Below are 14230 nucleotides of genomic sequence, written 5' to 3'. Positions count from 1 at the left end.
ACTTGATCCTCTGCTGCCTTCACCACTTCAGCCCTCAGAGCTACCCATTCTCCTTCTACTGTATTTCTTTGCCCCATTCCTGTCAATTGTTCCCTTATGCTCTCCCTGAAACTCTGTACAACCTCTGGTTTAATCAGTTTATCCAGGTCCCATTTCCTTAAATTCCCACCTTTTTGAAGTATTTTAATAAATTTCATTAGCCACCTATAGTCTTCAGAGAAGAAGCTTTTGTGAGATTGACATAGCTGATTACCCAGAGAAGAGGATCAGCTACACACAATGTGTAAGTTAACTGACTTGAGAGATGTGTGTGTCTTGCAACCCAATACCACACTGTGTCTTGTTGCCTGAAAAATGTTAGTTACTACTGACATCACATACCGAGCTTAGCTACATAGAAAAGCTAGGAGGAAGCTAGTTTAACTGTTTGTTATTTGTAACGTCAATATGGTACCGCAAGTGATTTTATTTGTGATGAGTCATAATGACTTGGATGAAATTGGTATGTAAATTTATGTTTTACAAGCTGATGTATTCATGATCTGATTTTAATTTACATTTTAGTGCCTGATTCTCATTATGTTCTCATATTCATGTAGCACTGAAGAAAGCTACACAGCAGCTGAAATTGGTCTGCAATAAACAGATTAAAAACTTGCAACTGATGCTGCCCTTCCTCCTATCTTGGATATTAACACTACACTGTAATAGAAGAATGAAATGAAACTTAAGACAGAAAACTGTGTAAGTGCTTTCCCATAATGAAATTTTCACTTTTCTGCAGAGTGTGAGCTGAAATGAAACATCCTGCCAGATTAAAACTGGGTGCCGGACCAAAAGTCAAACTTGGGACCTTTGCCTTTCACAGACAATTGCTTTGCCTACTGAGCAACCCAAGCACGACTCATGGACCATGACCCATCCTCACAGTTTCAATCCTGCCAGTACCTTGCCACCTACCTTCCAATCTTCACAGAATCTCTCCTGCGAACCTTGCAGAACTACCACTCTTGGAAGAAAGGATACTGCAGAGACATGGCTTAGCCTCAACCGGGAGCACATTTCCAGAATGAAATTTTCACTCTGCAGTGGAGTGTGCTTTGATATGAAACTTCTTGAAGATTAAAACTGTGTGCTGAACTGAGACTCAAACTTGGTACCTTTTCCTTCGCAGGAGAGCTTCTGTGAAGTTTGGAAGGCAGGAGGCAAGGTACTGACAGAACTGAAGCTGTGATGATGGGTCAAGAGTTCTGCTTGGCTAGCTCAGTTGGTAGAGCACTTGCCCATGAAAGGCTACGGTCCAGAGTTCGAGTTCAGTGCAGCATACAGTTTTGTAAAAGTGCTACTTCACTGTTGAAACTGCTCTCCAAAATTTATTGACTCTTTATACGAATACCAGAAATTTCATAAGGCCACAGATCAATATCAACTTGATGTGCAGAACCAGTTTCATGAACTTTCATTCAAGAACAACTATTGAGTTTGAGGCGAAAACAGATAGCTCAGAAAGTTCCTCTCTGTTAGAAACATGATTCTTAGGTTTACTGATCCAGAAAAACCTAAAATGGCAAACACTAATCAGTAAACTCCAGTAAAGCAAATCAAGTATGTTATACTTAATGCACTCATTCACATACAGTAAATGCCAGGATTGATTACATTGTATACTATGTTTGGTTTCACAGTTTGAGTGGACCTTCCACCTTACTCATGCATCCTCCTTATACAGCAGCAGAACAAGGGGGTGGTGGTGGTGGGGGGGGGGGGGGGGGGGGGCACGTGAGTGTGTTGTCTAATTTTAACAGAGGCCTTGTTGGCCGAAAGCTTATTTTTGTGACAGTCTTTCTTGTTGTGCCTATCTGCAACTCAGCATCTCTGCTACATGGTGGGCAGCAACTACCCTTTCCACAATATTGTTAAATGCTCTACAAAAATGATTGTGGTTGAGTAAAGATTTTTACTTCTGTTTTCATAAAAATAGCAATTACTGATTTACAATATTATGTCCTGAAACTACAACTAAATCTTCCTTTTTGTTTATGATTGCAGTGTCTTATCACTGTGTAACACACAATCCCCAATATACTTTTACAGCTGTATATGTTCTGAAAGTAATCTTCTGTTGCTACGAGTTTAGTCTCCACTATTTCTAAGAAATTTTGCATGTCTTGTCTGCTGAGGTGGCATCTACGGTTAAGCCAGTTTTAATGAGTGTACTACTCTATGATATTAGTACATCTGCTAATACAGAGCTGTGGAGTGGGAAACTCAAGTAAACATATTTTGCATCTCTAGCTAGTTTCTGATGATGGCACTATAAAATGAATACAGCAGTGAAGAACTGTGTATCCTGAAACTTCCTGGCAGATTAAAACTGTGTGCCCGACCGAGACTCGAACTCGGGACCTTTGCCTTTCGCGGGCAAGTGCTCTACCAACTGAGCTACCGAAGCACGACTCACGCCCGGTACTCACAGCTTTACTTCTGCCAGTACCTCGTCTCCTACCTTCCAAACTTTACAGAAGCTCTCCTGCGAACCTTGCAGAACTAGCACTCCTGAAAGAAAGGATATTGTGGAGACATGGCTTAGCAACAGCCTAGGGGATGTTTCCAGAGTGAGATTTTCACTCTGCAGCGGAGTGTGCGCTGATATGAAACTTCCTGGCAGATTAAAACTGTGTGCCCGACCGAGGCTCGAACTCGGGACCTTTGCCTTTCGCGGGCAAGTGCTCTACCAACTGAGCTATTGAAGCACGACTCACGCCCGGTACTCACAGCTTTACTTCTGCCAGTACCTCGTCTCCTACCTTCCAAACTTTACAGAAGCTCTCCTGCGAACCTTGCAGAACTAGCACTCCTGAAAGAAAGGATATTGCGGAGACATGGCTTAGCCACAGGCTAGGGGATGTTTCCAGAATGAGATTTTCACTCTACAGCGGAGTGTGCGCTGATATGAAACTTCCTGGCAGATTAAAACTGTGTGCCCGACCGAGACTCGAACTCGGGACCTTTGCCTTTCGCGGGCAAGTGCTCTACCAACTGAGCTACCGAAGCACTGGCAGAAGTAAAGCTGTGAGTACCGGGCGTGAGTCGTGCTTCGGTAGCTCAGTTGGTAGAGCACTTGCCCGCGAAAGGCAAAGGTCCCGAGTTCGAGTCTCGGTCGGGCACACAGTTTTAATCTGCCAGGAAGTTTCATATCAGCGCACACTCCGCTGCAGAGTGAAAATCTCATTCTGGGAACTGTGTATCCTTTCTATAACAGAGTATAATAACTCAATCAATGTAACTTACATTAGCAGCTCCTCAAGAATGAAACGAGTTTTGTCAGATATAATATTCTGTGTGGTGTGTGCAAGGCAAGTACTTTAGATGAAGTTATGTTTAGTGTGAAAACAAATCCAATACATATTACTACTGCTATTACAGCACTAGGTACTACAGCTATCAACATAAACATAACGTAGAGAGAATGTTGTACTTGGGTTAAGGAGTTCAGGTACCATCAGGATCATGCTCCTTTGACTAAAGAGCTGTAAGACTGTTATCCAGATGACTTTGGTTAAAGAGCTGCGAGACAGTTACCCAGATAACTATCAAATTGTTTAACAATGGACAGTGAAACATTTGATACATTATTGGATATCATAAAGTGCTATGGCCATCAGTTTTACCCTCGTCAACTTCATCAGTGTCTTCTTGGTCAGTGCTATTTTCATTGTCCTTACAGTCAACGAGAACTTTATCCAGACCAACAGAAAGATTCATGTAAAAACAGTTGACACTTGGCAACACTTGATCCACAGTAAATAAAATCACACTGTTGTAATACAGAGTTAGTACATAAATATCATTGAGAGACCTGTCACTAAATTTATATACAATTATTTTTTCCAACTTTGGAAAAAAATGTTTTGCAAAATGTAACCAACTTATATAATCCTCAGTCTTTAAATTCATATTTATATAGTCTTTAGATCTCATTTTCCACAAGCACTATTGCTGTTGGTATGTACTTACAAACTCCATCACAAAGTCCTTGGTCCTGCAACAAGAATCCACTATGATCACATTGTGTGCTGTAGGTTACTCACAAGAACCTGTGGGGGACTACACAATAGCCTATGCCACATTCTGCTGCATTCCTGCCCATCTAAATGCAGGTATCTCTGGAATGCAGATGTCTGACTTGCAGCCAAACTGCACACCTGCCTGCCTTGTGAGGCTGCATCCACACGGGAACTCTTGTACATGGAACTGTGGGGTCTGAGCCATATCATTCAATTAGGATGACTGTGTGAGGGACCATAAACACAGTCAAACTCACTTCTATCTGTATTTCTCTGAAATTTTACACCCTTCAAGTTCACAAGCAAATGCTCCATATAATCTTTGCCAACTTTGGTACTTGAGAGAACACAAAAACGTTATTCCTCACACCAATCAGTCAACATCTCTAACTAGGTTAAGATATTCTGAAGTATTGGCTTGAAATGAAGCCCACTTTTTGCTATAACATTTCCATATTATTCTCCCCAATATCACTGCAACTGTCTCTACTACAGCAGTGACCCCATATACCTACTCCAGTTGTGTGGCCAATACATGTTGCCTCAGGGTCCTATAAAATTCTTTTTTAATCTCCGAGTAATCTAATTTCCTCTAAATACTTCGACTCTCGTTTACCTTCCAGGTGTAACTGTGATTTCTAAAGGTACCACCCATTGCCCATTATTTGTATCGATGTCCTCTGTAGCCATTATTTAACTCTAATTTCATTTTGTAGATTCTGTACTCAAAGAGAAAGCTTATATAACAATCCTCTACTGAGCATAATGCAACTCAAAAAAACTGATGAAGTTGTGTGCTGTTTGATCTGCCAGCTTAGCTTAACCAATCCAGCCTGTAGTTTTTAATATTTCATTTCAGAAATAAAGAAAGAAAGAAGAACAGAGTTTAGCATCCTGCCAAGGTCATTAGATAAGAGGCTGGATTTGGACAAGAAAGGGAACTAACTTTTCCAAAGGACTGGTACAAAATTTGTCTTAAGAGATTTAGGAGAAACACTGAAAAACTAAATCTGAATGGTTAGATGGTAATTTGAACCCTGCTTCTTGTCCCCTGAAAGTCTAGTGTCTTAACCACTGTGCCCTGTTGCTTGGTTCAGAAACACAGTCTAACCTTTACTACCTGGATCACTACGAAACAAGATGTCAACTGCAGCTAAGAATGCAGGGAGGAAACATAAATACTTTTACAGATAATACACTGCTGACCATTAAAATTCCAGCAACATAACGACAGCATGTAATAAATGCCTAACAGGCATGAAGTGTACTGTATTCTTGGATATGCAAATGATAAGCACTTCAGCAGAACACACAAGTAGGCAAGTGTAAAGGCATCTATATTTTGCACACAAGAAAAGATTACACAGTGAGGTTATCATTCAGAAATAACATCTCAATATTAGTTATCTCTGAGAAGTTCAGGAGAGGAGAAAGAAATTAGTGTTTAACGTCCTGTTGACAAAGAGGTCATTACAGACAGAGCACAATCTCAGGTTAGGAAAGGATGGGGAAGGAAATTGGCCATGCCATTTCAAAAGAGCCTTCCCGGCATTTGCATGAAGCAATTTAGGGAAATCATGGAAAACCTAAATCAGGATAGTCAGACGCAAGTTTGAACCATCGTCCTCCCAAATGTGTGTCCAGTGTGCTAACCACTGTGCCATCTCACTCAGTGTGAGAAGTTCCGGTTAGGAGAAATATGTGGCACCAAATGTTAGAACTCAATAGAGGCATTATCATGGGCAGCAAAGACTGTGATTTATCATTCCGTGATATTATTATCCCATTGATCAGGATCCCAAAGTTGTCCAGCACATATGGAGTTGATGAATTCTACACACTATACAGGATCTCAACGACTACCACCTGAGAAGACAGACATATTGTTCATTCAATCATGCAGGATTGTGCAAGCCACATCACACACCATAAGTCAGAAAATGTGATTGTTTGAAGAAAGACAAGTTTTCAAACAGGCAATGTAACAAGCAGCTGTCATTGTTGTGACTTCCCTTGCTGCAGTAAGAGGCTGAAGCATGTCAGTAGTGGGCACCCAGAAACAATGGACACACAAGTAGCACCCCATCATCTTTTCAGATGAGTCCTGATTCTGCATACAGTATCATGCTGGAGGGATCCATGAGTGGAGCTCCTAGGAGAATGAATGTTGCCAGACTGCATTTGCTATATTCATATGTGCCCAGTCTCTCATGTGATGGTAAGAAATGCCACAGTGTTAGCAGAGCTGATCATTTGTACAGCAGGCATTACATTTATGACATTTTGAGGCTGGTGGCTGTGTCATATCTTTTAAGACCAGGACTACAAGATCACATTTTGTCCTTGCTAACCTGATCTACCTCTGATCTACCTCAATACAGAGGGTGTTTGACTGTTGCTCTGTTCAGTTAGTTTTCCAGATCTCCCAGCCACTGAAAACATGTGGTCATGGGTTGCCAAAAGATTCACATGGCACTACTACAATTGATGAACTGGGATGCGGACTTGAAGCAGCATCCAATGACATTCCCATATCTTTTGCCTAAGCTCAGTCTGACTTGGTGTCCACCCAGGTTACAGCCACTGTTGTTGCCTGAGGCAGCAGCTCTGGGCACTAATTTTTGCACCCTGTATACCCTCAATTCACCTAAAAATTTATCATGTATTTTCCTAACTGTGTTGTACTGCTCAATATGTAAATTTTCATCTTTTGCTAGCCTTCTTGATGTTGCAATTTTAATGACCAGAAATATATATGGAATTTGCAGACTAACAAAAGCTGCAAGGGAGCGCAGAAAACTTTGAATAGATAAATGTAATGCTACGAAAAGTTCATATAAAGCTAAAGATGAAATCAGTGGCTGCAGGGGTGTCTCATTGTAGGTGCTGGATATATGAGGTGTGATAAATGCTGAATGAATTTGTTTAGCAGCAACTGCTGATTGTTAGGAATGTATAGGGACTGCGCCTGTTGTGTACAGATTCAGGGGGAATTGGCCACCGTCCGTATACAGCTGGAAGCTATGTTGGCCATGGTCAACAGGCTCCAGGCTGTTGCCTTGGACCGCGGTGACATTGGGACACCCGGGGCGAATGCCTTGGTGCCTCTGGAACCTGTAGCATTACCTGGAATCTCTGATGCCACTGCGCCCTCAGATTCGGACATCCCTGCCAGTCGACACTTGCCTGACAATGACTGGTGAAGTGTGGCGAGAGTCGCGAATCCCTGGGCGGAGGGCGAAAGTAGGTGCTAGCGGCAAGGCTGTACCCTCACGCCTCCATAACAGGTTTGAGGTGCTGCCCACTGCTGGGGCAGAGGGTGCAGAGGGTGGGATTAGTTGTCATTGGTAGCTCCAATGTTAGGCGGGTGATGGAGCCCCTTAGGGATATGCCAGCTAAGGACAGGAAGAGAGCCAATGTCCACTCCGTGTGCATACCGGGGGCAAGACGGGAAAGTATCCTTCCAGGTGCCATGAAGGGTACAGGGTGCAGCCAACTGTGGCACTAATAATGTGTATTGATGTGGATTGGAAGAGATTCTCTCTGGTTTCCGGCGGCTATCTGGGTTGGTGAAGACTGCCAGTCTTGCTAGTGGGATGAAGGCAAAGCTCACCATCTGCAGCATCATTGACAGGACCGATTCCAGACCTTTGGTACAGAGCCGAGTGGAAGGTCTGAATAAGAGGCTCAGAAGCTTCTCCGACTGTGTACGCTGCAGATTCCTCGACTTGCGCCATAGGTTGGCGGGGTTTCGTGTTCCGTTAAATAGGTCAGGTGTCCACTACACACAGGAGGTGGCTACATGGGCAGCAGGGGCTATGTGGCATGGACTGGGTGGTTTTTTAGGTTAGACAGTCTTGGGAAAGATCAAAAAGGGCTCCAGTCTCAAAGGGTACAGGGGAAAGAAACAATGAGAATCGACCAGGCAACAGTCAGTATTGTAGTTGTAAATTGCTGTAGCTGTGCTGGAAAAGTGCCAGAGCTTCAAGCACTATAGAATGCACTGAAGCTGAAATCGTTATAGGAACAGAAAGTTGGCTAAAGCTGGAGATAAATTCTGCTGAAATTTTTACAGAGGCGCAAACTGTGTTCAGAAAGGATAGATTAAATAAATTAGGTGGTGGTGTGTTTGTGTCTGTTGGTAGTAGTTTATCTTGTAGTAAAGTTGAAATAGATAGTTCCTGTGAATTACTATGGGTAGAGGTTATACTCAAAAGCCGTGCAGAAATAATAATTGGGTCCTTCCACCGATCCCCTGACTCAGATGTTATAACAGCTGGACGCTTCAAAGAAAACTTGAACCTCATTACAAATAAGTATCCCACTCATACAGTTATAATTGGTGGAGACTTCAATCTACCCTCGATTTGTTGGGGAAATACATGTTCAGAGCCAGTGGTAGACAGAAAACATCTCCTGAAATTGAACTAAATGCTTTCTCAGAGAATTACTTTGAACAATTAGTTCACGAGCCCACACGAATTGTAAATGGTTGCGAAAACACACACGACCTCTTGGCCACAAATAATCCTGATCTAGAGAACGTCATGACGGATACAGTGATTAGTGAACACAAGGTCATAGTAGCGAGACTCAAAATCATATCAACCAAAACCACAAAACATTAAACGCAAAATGTATCTATTTAAAACAGCAGATAAAAATTCGTTTGGTGCCTTTCTAAGAGAGAGTCTCCATTCCTTCCAAGTTAATTATTGAAGTGTAGACCAGATATGGCTCAAATTCAAAGATACAGTATCGACAGCAATAGATACATTCATACCGCATAAGTTAATAAGAGACGGGACTGATCAACCATGGTACACAAAAACACGTCAGAACACTGCTGCAGAAGCAATGAAAAAAGCAGGCCAAATTCAGAAGAACGCACAATCCCCAAGACTGGCTAAGTTTCACGGAAGCTTGAAATTTAGTGTGGACGTCAATGCGAGATGCTTTTAATAGTTTCCACAATGAAATATTGTCTCAAAATATGGTCGTAAACCCAGAGAGATTCTGGTCATTTGAAAAGTACACTAGTGGCAAAAAACAGTCAATACAGTCACTGCGCAATAGCAATGGAAATGTTACCAATGATGCTGCCACTAAAGCAGAGTTACTAAATACAGTTTTCCATAATTCCTTCATGAAAGAAGATGAAGTAAATATTCCAGAATTCGAAACCAGAACAGCTGTTAGCATGAGGACATAAAAGTAGATATCTTACGTGTTACGAAACAAATCACTTAAAAAAGGCAAGTCTTCCAGTCCAGATGGTATACCAATCAGGTTCCTCTCAGAGTATACAGACACAATAGCGCTTTCATAGCAATCATATACAACCACTCACTCGATGAAAGGTCTGTTTCTAAAGACTGGAAAGTAGCACAGGTCACACCAATATTCCAGAAAGAAAATAGGAGTAACCCATTGAATTACAGACCCATATCACTGACCTCAATTTACAGTAGGATTTGGAACATATACTGTACTCGAACATTATGAATCACCTCGAAGAAAATGACTTATTGATACATAACCAACATGGATTAAGAAAATATTGTTCTTGTACGACACAGCTAGCCCTTTATTCCCACAAGTGCTGTTGACAAGGGATCTCAGATCGATTCCAAATTCCTAGATTTCCAGAAGGCTGTTGATACCATTCCTCACAAGCAACTATTAATCAAATTGCATGCATATGGAGTATCGTCTCAGTTGTGTGACTGGATTCATGATTTACTCTCAGAGAGGTCACAGTTCGTAGTGATAGACGGTAAATCATCGAGTAAAACAGAAGTGATATCTGGCGTTCTGCAAGGTAGTGTCATAGGCCCTCTGCTGTTCCTGATTTATATAAATGATCTAGGTGATAAATCTGAGCAGCCCCCTTACATTGTTTGCAGATGATGCTCTAATTTACAGTCTAGTAAAATCATCAGATGATCAATCCCAATTACAAAATGATCTAGAGAGAATTTCCGTATGGTTTGAAAAGTGGCAATTAGCACTAAACAAAGAAAAGTGCAAGGTCCTCTACAAGGATACTAAAAGAAATCCGATACATTTTGGGTACACGATAAAGCGTACAAATCTAAGGGCAGACAATTCGACTAAATAATTTATCGTCAGTGAAGCATTTTAAGTGATAATTCACAAATGAGATGAGCATGTGCAAAATTTGTTCTCAGACTTTTGAGTAATGAATGGAAGGAAAACCATGTGTCAGTCTGCACAGAGTTGAAAGTTTGTCTTCATTTAGATCTGGACTTCATGTCCAAAACTGTAACTGGAGATGAAACATAGGTCTATTGGGTATGAGACAAAAATTCAGATTTCGCATAGCAAAATCAGAGAGTCCCCTCACCTTAAATAAGGCACATCTGTCAAAATAAAACATCAAAGTCAAGCTCATGCCCCCCCCCCCCTGCTGGAATTGAAGGCATAGTGTGAACAGAGTTCATTCCCAGGAGAACAACTGTAAATGTTAAATTTCACACGGGTGTACTGCAACATTTGCAAAACAAATTACAACAGAAGAGACAAGAAAATGGGCCAACGGTTTCCTTCTACACCATGACAACATGCTGTGTTACACCTCACTTTTGATTCATGATTTTTTGGTTGGAAAAAGTTTTCCTGTCTGTCCACAACTACCTTACAATCAAATTTAGCACCATGCACAGGTTCTTCCCAAAAATGTGCCATGGCAGAGTGGCTGAATGTCCTTACAAAAGGAGCCTTCCATAAATGCTTCCAGTCATGGATTTTCAACATTGGGTAAGTGCATTGCTAGCTAAGGACTCTACTTTGAAGGTGCTAAAATAAAATTCGATGCAAGTTTATTACTTTTGTTTCTAGTAAAACTTTCACTATATTTTTTATCCCAAATTGTGAATAGTGTAGTCATAAACTTCATTAACACATCTGCATGAGGGAACAAGAGAAAGAGAGGTCAAATCAGAATCAATAATGTAGATGTAAGGTCAACACTGACTTCAAAGTGACAAAATGAGGGCAAATGGTGACAAATTTTACGGGGTAGGAGTGTTAGAAAATTGATATCATGCTGCCTTCTGGAAGGTAAGTAGGTGTAAGTTTAACACAACTCTAGAAATCAACACAACTTAATTGCAGAGGAATGGGGAAAAGCACTTCTAAATTGTGCCTCCTCACATGTAGTTAGATTAGCTGTCAGTTATGTATTAGCGGTTTTACTGTACATTATTAGAAAGAGTGAATAGAATTCTCAACATTGTAGCTCCAAATCTTTTTTAAAACGTTTTCAATAATGCTTTACGTCATTTACATGTCTCTCGTAGATGCTGCTATGTCACTATGTCAGTATTCTCCATAATTTTTTTTATTTACTTTTTTTTTTTAATGCTGTGATCCATCTCACAAGCATTCATTATAATAATTGCAACACAACATACAGGTCCATTGATTTATACCCTCTCACCCCAGAGAGAGAGGATTGTGTGTGTGTGTGTGTGGGAGGGGGGGGGGGGGGAGGAGGGGGGGGCATGATTCTGGCAAGTTTTAGTGGAATGAAATAATACAACGAAAAGTTTTACTTCTTATTTCTTAACTCTTGCTTGGTGTCAGATTTTCTTGGATGCCAAGGCTCTTTCCACTGTAAGTAAACAGTTTTAATATTGACGTAGGCTTCTCTTCCTCCAGATACGTCTTTATTATAACTGGACCAAATATTTATATCACATCATGGTTCATTGCACAATAATCTGAAATTTTTGCAACAGGATCAAAAAGTATACCATGTACACAATATGTGATTTTGGGTGTTGTATTTCAATTTTATTACAAAAATATAAATTTGGCAACAATGCAACCTCTCAACCAATCTACATGTCTATTGTTGCAACCAATTCATAGAACATACATACAAGTGCATTGCTGGAACAAATTCACAGTTACGAATTGCGTTTTGTTGAAGTAAGACATGGTATTCTATTTTAATCATAATGGACAATGATACACACTTTGAAGGCGGCTACAGTCTCAAGCAGGCTTTAGCAAGTAGATGTAAGAGCTAGACAACAAATCAATTTTTGGAAATCTGGATGAGACTGATGCTGATGTAGATGTGATAGAGGAATATATACAGGTTGGAGATGAGATGAATGTGAAGACGATGATAATAGTATTCAGGTAACTAGTGCACCTACTCTTGTAGCTAGAAGTGGAAGGATAATGTATGACATAGCATCACCTGATGAGCACAAGAGGGCTTCCAGGACTATGATATGTGAAACTGCGCACATTCCACGTCACGGTTACAGATAAGTCAGACTGTCTCAGACCTTTTATGACCAATTACATGCAGAGTGTAATACCAATGCAATCCAGTAATCATGCAGAAGGCTAAAATTCTGCAATTTCTAAAATTCTCCAATGCAAGAAGATGGCCACTTCTTGTATTTTTTATATAGTTGATTTAGCACGTCTAAATGCTAATGTTCAGTACTGTAAATTTTTTAATGATATGAGAGGTAAAAATGCAACTAGAAATTCCTCGGATAACTTGTAACCACTCAAACTCTATATATTTGGAACACAGCTTGTACATAATTATACCTTACATATAGCTTACATTATAGCATTCAACAATAGAGTTGTAACTTCAACCATGTGCATGGGCCTCACAATACATCATTATTATTTTTGTGGAAACATTTTATCATCATAGAGTTGTTAGAATAAACCTGGGGCCAAAAAAGACCCATACAGATAATATGTTTTTCCAGGGCTGATACCAAGTGAGGGTTAATGGGATGCTTAGATAACATAGCATGCCTTTGTTAGCTGACTGATGGGTGGGACACACACACACTGTGAAACTTGCACTAGTTATTAGAACTATGCCTGCTTTCTAGCACCACCATGTCTCTCTCTCTGTCGTATGCCACTGCTGTGGTCTGAATAAGCAATAAACTCCTCCCTACACCCTATAAAGTGGTATTCTATCAGCCACCACCCACATGAAGGGCCCACATACACTGTTTTTCTTATTCTAGCCCTATTACTGGCATCACCCCCTGGTGAAGCAATCGTACACTAAATTTGCTGTTCCACTGTGGAGCCTTCCACATGGATATGATCATGAATAGACTTTCTGCAAGACTGAAAGACTATTGCTGAAGTATACTTTGCTGCTTGACCATAAATTTTCCAATGTAACCTTCTCTTAACCCTCCTCTGCTCTGGCTCATCTCCTGGACACACCTGTACAGGGTGCCCCATTTATCTTGACCACCTAAATAACTGTTTGTCCAAATGCAAATTACAAAATGTTTCAAGCAAATGTTCTTCAGCCGTCAGAGGGCCATCAATCAGCATGATTGCCTTTGTTGTAGCATTGTTTTTTTACAAAGGTATTAACAGCCGCATGACTTTTTTAAATGGCACCCTGTAGTTTTTATTCAGTAATTCATTTCCTCTCCTAAAGATCAATTGAAAAATGTATCACAGTGTACCATTCACTGAAGCACAATGTTATTAATTACATAACACAACACTGACTTTGAGTCCGGGATCACAAACTTGTCCACTTGCTGGAGTTCTCAGAAAACAAATGAAAACCAAGTACAAATATAACACAAAATTGACTTTGACTCTCCTGTACCATGGCCCAAGAGTAGAACATTCAAAGGTGCTCAAGGTGCTGACCCTGAACACCGATACACTGGTGCACTCGTTGCATGAAAGAATTATTTACCGCTTCCAGTGTTGCCTGCTGAAGAGAACTACAAGCAAGCACAATACATTCCTGCATGTCTTCTGAAGTTGTTGGAATATCGCAACAGACGTCTTTAATGCATCCCCAAAGAAAAAAGTCCAGAGGATTTAAATCAGGAGACCTAGCAGGTCAAGTAACTGTTCCTCCTCGACCAATCCATCTGGCAGGATACCTTCGGTTCAGAACATGACATGCATGCAAGGCATTATGTGCTGGACACCCCTAGTGTTGATACCACATAAGCATTCTGGTTCTTAGCGGCACTTCGTCCAGAAGAGGAGGAAGAATTCATCTGAGGAAGTTGGCATATGCTGTGCCATTTAGACTACTATCGATGAAATAAGGGCCAATAATTGTAGTACCAAGCATCCCACACCAGACGTTGACCCTCCACTGACGGTGA

The sequence above is a fragment of the Schistocerca americana genome, chromosome 1 (genome assembly GCF_021461395.2).
Source record: "Schistocerca americana isolate TAMUIC-IGC-003095 chromosome 1, iqSchAmer2.1, whole genome shotgun sequence".
NCBI classification, from domain to species: domain Eukaryota; kingdom Metazoa; phylum Arthropoda; class Insecta; order Orthoptera; family Acrididae; genus Schistocerca; species Schistocerca americana.
This window is presented reverse-complemented; position numbering follows the sequence as displayed.